This window comes from Anguilla anguilla, chromosome 16, assembly GCF_013347855.1.
Source record: "Anguilla anguilla isolate fAngAng1 chromosome 16, fAngAng1.pri, whole genome shotgun sequence".
NCBI lineage: Eukaryota > Metazoa > Chordata > Actinopteri > Anguilliformes > Anguillidae > Anguilla > Anguilla anguilla.
The window spans coordinates 26,966,786-26,980,055 of record NC_049216.1 but is presented as its reverse complement, the minus strand read 5'-3'; the positions used below and the strand labels follow the sequence as shown (position 1 = coordinate 26,980,055).

The 13,270-nt window shown below is 54.7% G+C and overlaps 1 protein-coding gene across 2 annotated transcripts in view; it reads right to left on the bottom strand.

The window, feature by feature from the left end:
• Positions 1-13,270, bottom strand: part of LOC118215695 (ankyrin repeat domain-containing protein 11-like) — a 111,551-nt gene that overhangs the window by 49,034 nt on the left and 49,247 nt on the right. The window lies entirely within an intron of this gene.

The following is a 13,270-nucleotide window of genomic DNA, read 5'->3' as shown; positions in this document are numbered from 1 at the left end:
GAGGCCCTCCCAGACTGCACCGCTTCCACCGCACCACGCACCCAAGCGCCCCCACGCACACATCTCTGCAAAACTACTCTGAGCAGAAATGACTTCAAGTAGCCTTCTTTTCCGTCAAAAACTCGCAGTTTAAACCAGTGATCAGTGCTTACGGCTACAGAAGGGGACTTGATAGCAGGCATGCAGGGGCAAATATCCCACATTTTCACTCACATAAACATTTTATGCAACTCTTTGAAAGGTCAAATTATCAGCTCCAAAAACTACTTCTACAGCTTGAGAAATGACTCTGCTTAGATACACCAAAGAAAAACTTCTGTAAGAGCACTTGAATACTTGCTGTTCAAGGTCCACACAGCCGTTGTGTGAGCCATGTACCAGACTGCAGAGAACACGCTGTTCACACTACAGAGCGGTTTGCACAAACAAAGCGGATTACAGCACCCGGGCCCTCTCCCGCACTCCCACACCAGGAAGGAGCAGGGCCGCGTTACACCGTAGAAATATAACACGCTTTATGAGAACTGCCTCTGTTCCTTTACACACACAATGGACACGTGTGGGTTCTGTGCTGGGGATGTATTAGAGACTGTAACGGAGTGAGCTTTGAAGCAATGCGCTGAAGTGTGAGTCCATGCAGTGGAGTGTATATGAGGGGTCGAGACTGCGATCCAGACCAGGCCATAGCAGACACTGCTGGTGCAGGGTTGAGACTCAGAGCAGAATATCTGCTGTGAGTCTCAAATGATGGCTGGACCATGTGAAACGCGTGCCTCTCTCTCCTCACACACAACAGACCCCACTCCAGACCTGCGATCATCCGCTCACACGTTCTTTCCACAGAAAAACCAATAAAACGCAGCCTGTTTGCGCCACTGCAGCCTTCCACGGTTCTTTACAGCGCTTCATTGAATTCAAAGTTCACAGAAACGGCGTAAATGCACTGAGTTTCTAATGCATGCCTTTAATTTGACTCCAATATGAGAGAGTATCTCCACATCAGGGCTGGAGAGCTAACAGCAGTGACTCATCCGTTTCTACCCCCCCTCCCCTCCCCTCCCCCCTCCCCTCCCCCGGCCTCCTCAGATATAAGCCGGTGGCACAGAGAAAGCATGCTTCCTGCAAACCAGCAGTGAACGCAGACCCCATCTCTGCAGGCAGACTGAGTTCACACGCGGGGTGGGAGCCCGTTTTAACTCCCTCCAGGAACAAACTCCACCCTTCTATCGGCATGCAGAGGTGGTGTCCTTTCTGGAGGACAAAACAGTCCCAGGGTCACACTGTTCACACAAGCAGCCCATTTCAATCCATTCAGTTCAGGAGCCAAACTGAAATTCAATTAATGGCGGAAAACTCTTGGAAATGGAACTGATCCCAATGCTGTTGAGCAGGAAGCCTGCCAGACGACCTAACCTGTGCACTCCAGCCACTCCAACATACCGTCCCTCTATTGGCTGGACCACAGCATCACTCTCGCAATTGGCTTAAAGGTCCCGGGTCCAAATGTAATACCGTGCAAGTCAACCATGGTGAAAACCATGGAGCAGAATTTTGCTGAAGTGAATGCCCATCGAGTAAACAAACAGCAGCGCTGATGGGGAGAATGATACAGAGGAAATGAACAGTGCCATTAGAGCGCGCTCTCCCCTCTCCCTGCTCTGACCCCCCCCCCCCCCCCTCGCTCACACGGGGAACACACGGGAGGGCCCTGGCAGGCTGGGAAACGGACACACTGACTCTGACGGTGCCAAATCAGGCACAAACACCAAAACAGACAAGAAGCATCAAAATGCCAGCACACCCAGCAATAACAGACCTATTTCTCTATTCCTCCTCAACCAGCGTTTTATCAGGGCTGGAACCATTTAGCCTACTCAACAAGCACTCGCCAACAGATTATTCAACGTTTAGAAAAAATTTCATTGGAAAATCTGAAATCTTTCAAATTTACAAACATAATCTTTCATCGAATTCTACAGTCCACAATTGCTCCAACCCCCCTTAACCCACCCCCCCCCCCCCAATTCAACAGGCTTAATGCTAATTGTTTTGCAATCCGAGTCCATGATTTCTGAGATGTAGCTTAGCTTCATCTATTTTTATGAGAGAGTGAGTGAGAGAGAGAGAGAGAGAGAGAGAGAGACGTGGGCATCTGAACTGTAAAAATGAGTCACTGTGACCTACATAGTTAGAGTGTGGAAGAATGCTCCACTCCAGCGCTGCATTCATAATGCAGTGCACTTTGTGGCGCTGTCTCCTGGCCTGACATGGATGCGGGGGACAGGCAGGAGGAGAAAGGGCCGGAGAGAGAGGGGGAGAGGAGCAGCGAGCAGCCAGGAGTAGGACGCAGTCTCCCAGCCCCTCATTACCGGGACTTCCTGCCAGGTACACGTGATTGACAGCTCACTGCCACCCTCCTCATTTCTCACTCTCCTGTCACAACATGCAGGAGCAGAAAAGGGAGCAGAATTTTTCACACGCTGCCAGCTCTCCACGAACAGGCCTGTACCGTCTCTTCAGGAACCACAAGTACCATGTGAACACATGCCGCATACGCACACTCCATTTCCATGCAACAAGACAAGGATTTCATAACCTTTCCAACATGCCTATCGTGAGAGAGCGCTTTAAGTCTTCTTTATGCATCTGATCTGCGTTCGCTTGGCGGATATATTAGAGAGAGAAGCAATCCCTTGCTCGCTCAATAAAACATGTCCGCCTTTCATACAGGAGTTAAAGGGCCTCCCCAATCATGTACAAGTGCTTCTTAGAGGAAGATGCAGGCTCCAGCGAGAAGGCTGGGATCTGGTTTGCTAATCATCCTCTACACCCCCTTTTCCCTTCCCATGATGCCGTGGGGCGCCCATGTGACCTGCCTCATCTGAACAGGTCGCAGAAAGACGTCCGTGCTCACGGCCTGACAGGAAAGCCTTCCTCCTCAGGAGCGTCCATCGCCCGGCTCTGACTGCTCCAGCGTCCCTCCCACCCCGCATACGCACAGCCACTTCCAGCTTTTGTTCTTCCCAGCAGCTCTAGCAGCACGAGCAGACAAGCCCGACAGGTTGGCCAAGCATTGGGTCACTCTCAGCAGAAACGCATCGCTGGGTTTCTCGGACATTGAGAGTCCGGTGGCAGGTTTCAGGGGTCCTGATTGGACAGGGGAGGGCGCGCGCGGACGAGGGCGAACCCGTCGCTTCCGCGCCGGTCTGAGCAGACTGCAGGCTGATCCTCAGCGCTGCTCATCCAGGAAGGGTGGACCGAACAAAGCCAGCGTGAGCCCTGCTGTTCCCTCCCACATTCCCCCTGCATTACTGCACATCTGATGAGAGCCACAGGCTGCCCTTCATGCTCTGTGGCACGCTCTCCATTCTGATGCCCTGCTGCAGGAGGCTGGAATGAGCTGTGAGCCGGAGCTGGAGATAAGGCCAGCGGTATCTGCTCCTGGGACTCTGATGGTCTGACTGCAGCCCACAATCAGTCCCATTTAAAAACGCACACACGCACGCACACAGATAACCAAACAAGCAGGCACACAAAGACAAACAGGTACACAGAGACACACACAGTCAAATGCACATGCATGCACGCATGCACACACAGATAAACAAACAAACAGGCACACAGAGACACACAGTCCAACGCACACGCACACATGCACCTGCACATGCATGCAGACAGATAAACAAACAGGCACACAGACACACACAGTCCAAAGCACACGCATTCGCGCACGCACACACACAAACACAGATAAACAAACAAACAGGTGCACAGAGACACACAAACACATAGAGACACACAGTCCAATGGATGAGCACACACACACACACAAACAAACAAAGGAGACGGACTCTGGTTGGCCGAGCCGTGCCGTAAACAGCAGCAGGCCCGTCTCCCGGGAAACCGGAGGGCAGCGCGGGTGTAGAGCAGAGGCCTGGAGCCTGAGTTACTGCCTCATTCAGCTCCTCTGCTCGCTCCTTTCACACACACCCACATCCATAACTCATCTGCACATAGCCGCACACAGCCGCGCACGGGGAAATCTCCCTCTGCTCTCACAAAAACACCCTCCTCATCATCATGGCCATCATCCTCCTCGGCCCTGCCCAGCAAGCGTACAGTTAAGAGCGGGCTGCTGGACACCCCCTCAGTCCAGAGCAGCCCTGCTGACTGTGGGGCGCACACGCCCTGTTTTTAATGTTACTCCAGCGCCGTCTCTCCCACTCAAACGAAGGAACCGGGGAGTGCTCTGGATGGGGCCTCATGTGGGACGCCTGCTTTCAATCAAAAACCGCCTCTGTCCCTTAAAACAAGTCACTGACACGCAGTGATGTAAACACATTTAATTCCCCCCTCCCTCCCCACCGCCCTCACCCCCCCCCCCCCCCATTACCTCACGCCTCTCAGTAACTGGCAAAAGCAACAATTTTTAAGCGTCTTGTACAAATACTCGACTCGGGGATTGTAGCGGTGTGCCATTTGAATTTGAATGCACAGGTCTAATCCTCCGAGGTCTAAGTCCTCCATTGTTGCTCCCAGCGCTGGTGTTAACAGGGGCGTGAGGGTGGGTGCTGGGGGCTGAAGACGGACGGGCCCGGCCCAGCCCCCGGGGAGGGGGGGGGGGGGTGCTGGGGGCTGAAGATGGACGGGCCTGGCCCAGCCCACGGGGAGGGGGGGTGGGTTTGGGCAGGAGGAGGGGGGGCCACAGCGCAGACAGCCCGGCCGGCGACGGGCTCAGCAGACCGGCTGAATTATTGATGCCGGCTTTGGCAGGCCGGGCCGGGGTGCGCTAATGCGTAGCGGCGCGCGAAGCCAGAGGAGTAATATTACACATTACATCAGCGCCCCGCCGACCGCTCCTCCACACGCTGCGGGGCCTGCCGTCCGGCCGCTCCCCCTTCAGCAGCACCTCTCCTGGGCTGCGCGATTAACTGAGGCCGGGGATCACACACGGGCCTGCTGGACACTCCACCCCTGTCTCCCACAGGCCTCATGCACTAAAGAGAAGAATGTGCCAGATCACACTGTCTAACTAAAGAAAACATTCACAAAAACAAGAAATTGAATGTTAACATTTGTTAGCATCAGCACACAAACAGGGCAAATCCTCCCCTCGTTTCTGCTAAAAACAAAATACTTTTTTAAAGTCAGCTACCTGACAGGCCTTTTGTCTTCATGATGCTGAGGTGATATTTTTTCCCCAATTATCTGCACTGACTCACAGCTAAATGCACAAGGGCTACATTTTGAATGCAGCGCACTCGCACCCTCTCCCCCATTATCCGCGCTACTGACGAAACGCAAACTGCTGAGTGTGGCGCTCAGGAGGAGGAGGACTGCTTTAAATAGCGCCAGCGCCGAGCGGGACGCCGACATAAATCAAAGCCGGCCGTCCGCGCGCGGCACATTAAACAGCCCCGCCCCCGCCCCCGCCGCCGCCGCGCAGAGGAGGAGCGTAAGCCTCCCGCCTGCACCAGCGCAGAGGAGGAGCTCCCGGAGCACAGAGGAGGCGCATAAACCGTCTCCCGCCTGCACCAGCGCAGAGGAGGAGCGTAAACTGTCTCCGGCCTGCATGAGCAGAGGAGGAGCTCCCGGAGCACAGAGGAGGTGCATAAACCATCTCCCGCCTGCACCAGCACAGAGGAGGAGCTCCCGGAGCACAGAGGAGGAGTTCCTGGAGCACAGAGGAGGAGCTCCTGGAGCACAGAGGAGGAGCTCCCGGAGCACAGAGGAGGAGCTCCTGGAGCACAGAGGAGGAGCTCTTGGAGCACAGAGGAGGAGCTCCTGGAGCACAGAGGAGGAGCTCCTGGAGCACAGAGGAGGTGCTGCTAGGGCACGGAGGAGGAGCGTTAAGACAGGCTTCAGACTGCGACAGGCCGGATTCCTGGAGCCACATCTGGAGTCATGTGATGAGAGGAGAGGAGCTGCTTATCTGCAGAGCTCCTCCGTGTGTGTGTGTGTGTGTGTGTGTGCGCATGTGCGTGTGCGTATGTGCGTGTGTGCGTGTGCGCGTGTGTGTGTGTGCGCGCGTGAGTGAGAGAACTGGGGGAGAGGGGAAGAGAGAGAGGTGAGGGAGATGGGGGGGTGGGAGGGAGACAGAGAGAGGTGAGGGAGATGGGGGGGTGGGAGGGAGACAGAGAGAGGTGAGGGAGATGGGGAGAGAGAGAGAGAGAGGTGAGGGAGATGGGGGGAGGGAGAGAGGTGAGAGAGATGAGAAGGGAGGGAGAGAGGTGAGGGAGGTGGGGGGAGGGAGAGAGGTGAGAGAGATGGGAAGACACAGAGAGGTGAGGGAGATGGGGAGAGAGAGAGCAGAGAGGTGGAGCGCAGACGGATGGGCGGGCGGGGTGCGGGGTGCGGGGTGCGGGGAGCGGGGTGCGGGGTGCGGGGTGCGGGGTGCGGGGAGCCAGAGGCAGCAGGCGGGACCGCAGGAGGCCTCGCTCTGGGAGGGGGGCTGACTTCCTCCCACAGGCAGCCTCTCTGGAGCTGGGAGCAGCAGAGTTTCCACCGGCCTGTGACAGCACGCCTGCGTCCGCCCGCACGGCTCCAGCCGATGAAGGATTTGGTGAGAGGGAGCCGCCTGTCAGCGCTCCAGCTCCGGGACAGCGTGCCGCGGGACGGCCTTTCAGACGCGGTGCAGGATTTACCGCGAGAGCCAGGCCCCAACGCAGAGCTCCGGCTAATTACAACAGCAAAATAATCACCACATGTGCAACTGCTTTCCCCCCGCCCTGACGCTCGAGCGTGGAAACTCTATGGTAAATGAGGTCAGCGCGTCAGCTTCCAGAGGCCAGAGATGATGGATGGCTGCTATTGGCTGTCCTTGAAGGCCCTCCAGACTGACCTAAACAACTTGAGGAATGTTTCGCAACCAGAGGCCCACTCTGGGTCTGGGACTGTTACAATGCGTTCAGCTGACAAAACAAAGCACACAGAGCAGCAAGCCCACAGCTCAACCAGTAATCTGCATCAATCCCAACGTATACACGCCTACGCAAACAAACAGTATATACGCACAATCAAATACATATGCGCACACACGTACGTGCACGTACACACACAGACACACACACAAACACAAACACACCAGTACAGAGGGGGAAAAAAAAGCAAAGTTGGACAAAATCACCACAGAAGCCTGGAAAGTGTTTAGCAAAGCAGACCTAAATACAGACTCCAAACAACTCAAGTGCTTGGCTCCAAAAGGCCAGTTACAAAATATGTTGGCTTAGAAATGGGGAAATTTCCTGCGTTAAAGCTGGAACTTTCACAGAGGAGCTTTCCCCCGGGAGACAGAATGAAGACAGGAAACGCACACGGGAAAAGTGGACCTGCAAGCAGACGGCCAAGTCCTCCTTTCTCCACAACAAACGGAGGGGGGAGGAGGGAGAGAGGAGAGAGACAGAGAGAGGAGAGGCCAGAAGAGAGAGAGAGAGAGAGATAGAGAGAGAGAATAGAAGGTGTAAAGAGAGAGCAAAGTCTCGATCACATTTCAATCTGAGGGCCAGCCATTGTGAAGCAGCAGCTTTTCAGCATGAGACCAGACAAAGGGACTCCAGCAGAGCCCTGCAGAGGCGACCAGGGGGAAGAGGAGCAGAGGCAGGCCGAATGGAGCAAACTGCGTGTGTGTGTGTGTGTGTGTGTGTGTGTGTGTGTGAGTGTGTGTGTGAGCGTGTGCGTTTGTGTGTGTGTGAGTGTGTGTGAGTATGTACGTGCGCGTGACTGCACACACTGCAGCAGCCAATCACGCCGCTCCCTCCCAGCAGCAGTGTATGAGTGCAGTCAGGCAGTTGGTCTGTTAGACCAGTGCGCTCAGCTAGTGGCGTCGCTGCCCCCCCCTCATTGTTGGCTGTGGAGCCGGGGAGGCCGTGCTGGGCCGGTCCCGCCCATCCCCCCCCCCCCCGGCCCATCCCCCTGGCTCTCTCCCCTCCCCCCGGCCCATCCCCCCGGCTCTCTCCCCTCCCCCTCACTGCGGCAGCGCAGATGGTAGTTGTGTGACCTCGCTGTTCCTGCCTCCTTGTTTTGATCCTGCGGTCCTGATTGTTCGGGCTAATCCCACACTCTGAGTCCTTGGCTGCGTGCCAGGACTGTTATTAACCACACAAAGGCTTTTCATTCCAGCTACCGTCACCGCACCCCCCCACACCCCCCCCCCCCTCCCCTCCCCTCCCCCCCACTCTGTCTGTCGCTGGAGCTGCTCTGCTGCTTTTAGCTCTGCCTGTGTGATCAGAGCACTCCGCCATGACACACTGCTCTCCCTGCACACAACCAGAGAGGCAGGCGCTCTCTCTCCGTCTCTCTCTCTCTCTGATTCCCTCTTCCTCCACCTGTCTCTCTTTTTCTGTCCTCTCTCTCCCTCTCATTCTCATTCTCTCTGTCTCTCCATCTACTCCTCCCTCCCTCTGCCTGTGTCTCTCCCTGTCACCTCCACCTCCTCCTCCTCTCCCTGGCTCTTAATTACTTGTCCCCTGGTGAAAGGTCATTTTTCAGGGGAAATGAATTGTTAGGAGGGGAGACCGGGGGGCTGGGGTCTCTGTCATTCTGCGCGGTCCTCCTGCGCTCGTCCTGCTCAAGCCCAATCCAAGGCCTAATGAACGGAGGGACAGGTTGCCTGGCAACCTACGCAAGCCACTCAGCAGGTGTCCCTGGGAGAGCTAGATTGACCACACAGACACACGCACAAACAAACACACACAGACACAGACACACACACACACGCACGCACAAACACACACACACACACAGCAGGACTCTCAGCTTCATGTGACACTACCGCCGGCACCAGCTCCTCACCTCCCATTTAATTCAGCTTTATGCCGCTTCCTTACAGACACCGTTTGTTTTGTTATAGCAGGAACCCGGTCTCCCGTAGCAACACGTCAATTACGGATTTCCTGAGGAGGCGGGGCGGGGGGGGGAGGGGTCCCGCTCTGGAGAGGGGCAATAAGGGTGTGAAAGGCGTCGCATCCTGGGAGGCAGGGCCAGGAGACCTCCGAAAAGGAAGCGGGCTGATGAAAGGGCTGTAAACCTAACTACCACGCTTTCCTGGGTAGCCCAAATGCCCAAGACAAGGGAAGAGCGCATTAAACCGCCGTTCCAAACGACTGGCTACAGACATTAGCAGCGCAGCTGCGCCTGACGACACCTCTGACAGTCTGAAGATTCTCGGCCCAACGGTGCCGTGCTCGAGAGTCGAGCCCAACATCGGAGCGGAGCCTCACAGACACAGCCCCACCCGGACCGGTATGAACCACAGTTCTTACCCCACTGGCCCAAACCGAACAGGGTATATCCAGAACCCAACACATTTGGGTGTTTGGGGTATGAACCCCAAGTGCCTCTGTGCCAAAACCAAACCCTATTAACCCAGCACTCGCACAAACCCGCCTATTTTCCTGTCTGAACTGGTATTGTACCGTAGGCACATTCGGGTGGGGCCATCAACGTAAACAGTGGCATGGTACACAAATTTGCCATTCCACTGGAATTAAACCAGAAGAGACAAAAGTGCCTCACACTGTTTGGGCAAGCAGTTTAAACACCGTTTGAGATTAAAAGCAGATTTAACTAAGGACAGCCCATAAGGAGCCATGGTCACAGTGAAACTGCGCCATTCAGAAATCCAGCCCTCTAAAAGCACAAGCTTTCGCTGGCGAATCTCAGTGCATATCACATGCAAACACTAATTGCTATGAGAAACAACAAAATCTTGCTTAAGAAATGTGAGGCTTGTTTGATTGGCTGGCGCAGGAGCCAGGGAAGGAAAGAGGAATGGAAGCCCTGCCAGCTTCCTGGAACATGGGTTACAGCTGTAATGACCCCCCCCCACCCCGGGTTGTGGCGGTGGAATCTGGTACAGGCGGGGTCACGGGCTGAGGGTGGCACTCTTGCGAGGAGGACCAAGTCAGTACCTGCCCTGAGAGCAGCTGCTCTCTCTCCATCCCCACCCAGGTTATTACCCAACACGCAGGCCTGCCTGCTGTCTGCGGGAGCGCCTGTAACCCGCTGGAGAGCCTATAACCCGCTGGAGAGCCTATAACCCGCTGGAGCCGGGGCAGCCCACCGGGGCAGCAGGGCACAGAAACACGGCGTCTGGCACCCTGAGATCAGTCACACACAGGGGCCCGTCCGGCTTTAAAAAGCGTGCCTCCATTCTGAAAGGTCAAAGGGCGCAGTCAGTCTCCTTGAGCCAATGACGTTCTCCGGCTCAGCGGCTGCACCTGTGACTTTCCGTCCCGGCCCGCGGGCGGTATGGCGCTCCGTGTAGACCCCGCCGTTCCCACGGTGACCGCGGAATGACCCGACAGCCCCGCCCGCACGCTGCAGACGGTTCGGCCTGGAGCTCGTTACAGCGCCACGCCCGTATCTGACCAGACGGCCAAAAGGCCTGAGGGGAGACGGCGCTGATCTCCGACGCTGATCCCGCACGCCACCAGAAACACATGAACAAACAGCCCAAGCACCAGGGAGGCTAGGCTACTGAGCTCCTGCCGCAGAAACACAGCAAGCCCCCCTGCTTCCACACTGCTCGAGCGCCACAGACAAGGACACCAGCATCATGAACACCAGCATCATGAACACCAGCATCATGAACACCAGCATCATGAACACAAGCATCATGAACACCAGCATCATGAACACCAGCACCATGAACACCAGCATCATGAACACCAGCATCATGAACACCAGCATCATGAACACCAGCATCATGAACACCAGCACCATGAACACCAGCATCATGAACACCAGCACCATGAACACCAGCACCATGAACACAAGCATCATGAACACCAGCATCATGAACACAAGCACCATGAACACCAGCATCATGAACACCAGCACCATGAACACCAGCACCATGAACACCAGCATCATGAACACAAGCATCATGAACACCAGCACCATGAACACCAGCATCATGAACACCAGCATCATGAACACCAGCACCATGAACACCAGCATCATGAACACCAGCATCATGAACACCAGCACCATGAACACCAGCATCATGAACACCAGCATCATGAACACCAGCATCATGAACACCAGCATCATGAACACAAGCATCATGAACACCAGCATCATGAACACCAGCATCATGAACACCAGCATCATGAACACCAGCACCATGAACACCAGCATCATGAACACCAGCATCATGAACACCAGCATCATGAACACCAGCATCATGAACACCAGCACCATGAACACCAGCATCATGAACACCAGCATCATGAACACCAGCACCATGAACACCAGCATCATGAACACCAGCATCATGAACACCAGCACCATGAACACCAGCATCATGAACACAAGCACCATGAACACCAGCATCATGAACACCAGCATCACGAACAGCAGCATCATGAATACCAGCATCATGAACACCAGCATCATGAACACCAGCATCATGAACACCAGCATCAAGAACACCAGCATCATGAACACCAGCATCACGAACACCAGCATCACGAACACCAGCATCATGAACACCAGCATCACGAACAGCAGCATCATGAATACCAGCATCATGAACACCAGCATCATGAACACCAGCATCATGAACACCAGCATCAAGAACACCAGCATCATGAACACCAGCATCATGAACACCAGCATCATGAACACCAGCATCATGAACACAAGCATCATGAACACTGCGATCCCAGCTTTCCTCTCACGCTGAACCTGGTTCACTTTTACTAAGAACACTTCTGAAACTGAAAGTTACTAAAGCAGAGAGTGACGCAACGTTAGCCCTGCGAGTGCAGGCAGGTTACTAAAGCAGAGAGTGACGCAACGTTAGCCCTGCGAGTGCAGGCGGGTTACTAAAGCAGAGAGTGACGCAACGTTAGCCCTGCGAGTGCAGGCGGGTTACTAAAGCAGAGAGTGACGCAACGTTAGCCCTGCGAGTGCAGGCAGGGTTACTAAAGCAGAGAGTGACGCAACGTTAGCCCTGCGAGTGCAGGCGGGTTACTAAAGCAGAGAGTGACGCAACGTTAGCCCTGCGAGTGCAGGCGGGTTACTAAAGCAGAGAGTGACGCAACGTTAGCCCTGCGAGTGCAGGCAGTTACTAAAGCAGAGAGTGACGCAACGTTAGCCCTGCGAGTGCAGGCGGGTTACTAAAGCAGAGAGTGACGCAACGTTAGCCCTGCGAGTGCAGGCGGGTTACTAAAGCAGAGAGTGACGCAACGTTAGCCCTGCGAGTGCAGGCGGGTTACTAAAGCAGAGAGTGACGCAACGTTAGCCCTGCGAGTGCAGGCAGTTACTAAAGCAGAGAGTGACGCAACGTTAGCCCTGCGAGTGCAGGCGGGTTACTAAAGCAGAGAGTGACGCAACGTTAGCCCTGCGAGTGCAGGCGGGTTACTAAAGCAGAGAGTGACGCAACGTTAGCCCTGCGAGTGCAGGCGGGTTACTAAAGCAGAGAGTGACGCAACGTTAGCCCTGCGAGTGCAGGCAGGTTAAACTATATCTCTGTTTGATAGTGTAAGGAGCGCCTTCGCTGGGCACAGAGATGAGCTCGTCCGCTGCCCTGACCCCTCTGACCTATCAGACCTACCCGCGCCCCGCTGCGAGTCCTCACCGCCCCTTCACTGGGACCCCTCAGAGCGCCCCCCGCACCGGCCCTGTCCCGCCAGGGTGACAGCGCTGAGTAACGCCAGAGCTTCGCAGGTCCAACGGACAAATAAAAACAATTCCAGTCATGACCATCACTGAGCTACATGGAAATCTTCCAGCAGGAAGTCTGCACGCATCCAGTAAATGCACAGAATTCAGCGTGGTTTAGTGTAATATTAAAGGTGTTCAGTTTGGGCTGCACTTCACAGATCTTTGAAATGCCACAGAGCAAATTAAATGACAGTCAGGCCACTGGTTAGACTGGATAGCTGTTCCACGTATACCGGTTATTATAATGCCAGAACACCCCTATCAACAAGACAACAACACACAAATAAAAACAGAACCAGTCCAAAGCGGATGAACTTCAGACATTCTCTAAAAGCACATTAGGCTACTTGACTTGAAATGAGTTGCTGTAGGTCGTTTTTATTATAATCCCCATTCTAGCTAATCATAAACCTCACAGTTTCATTGCAACAATGTAAACAGCACACAGCCAGCGGGAAATTTATTTCAAAAGCCTTATCCGTTTTACATTCAAAAACACAGGCCAACGTGTGCATCCATCTTTCATGATACAATGCACATTAAGAAGACATGAGCCCACTGCAACCAACGCAAAGTACATCAGTGTTAACGTTCAGACCGC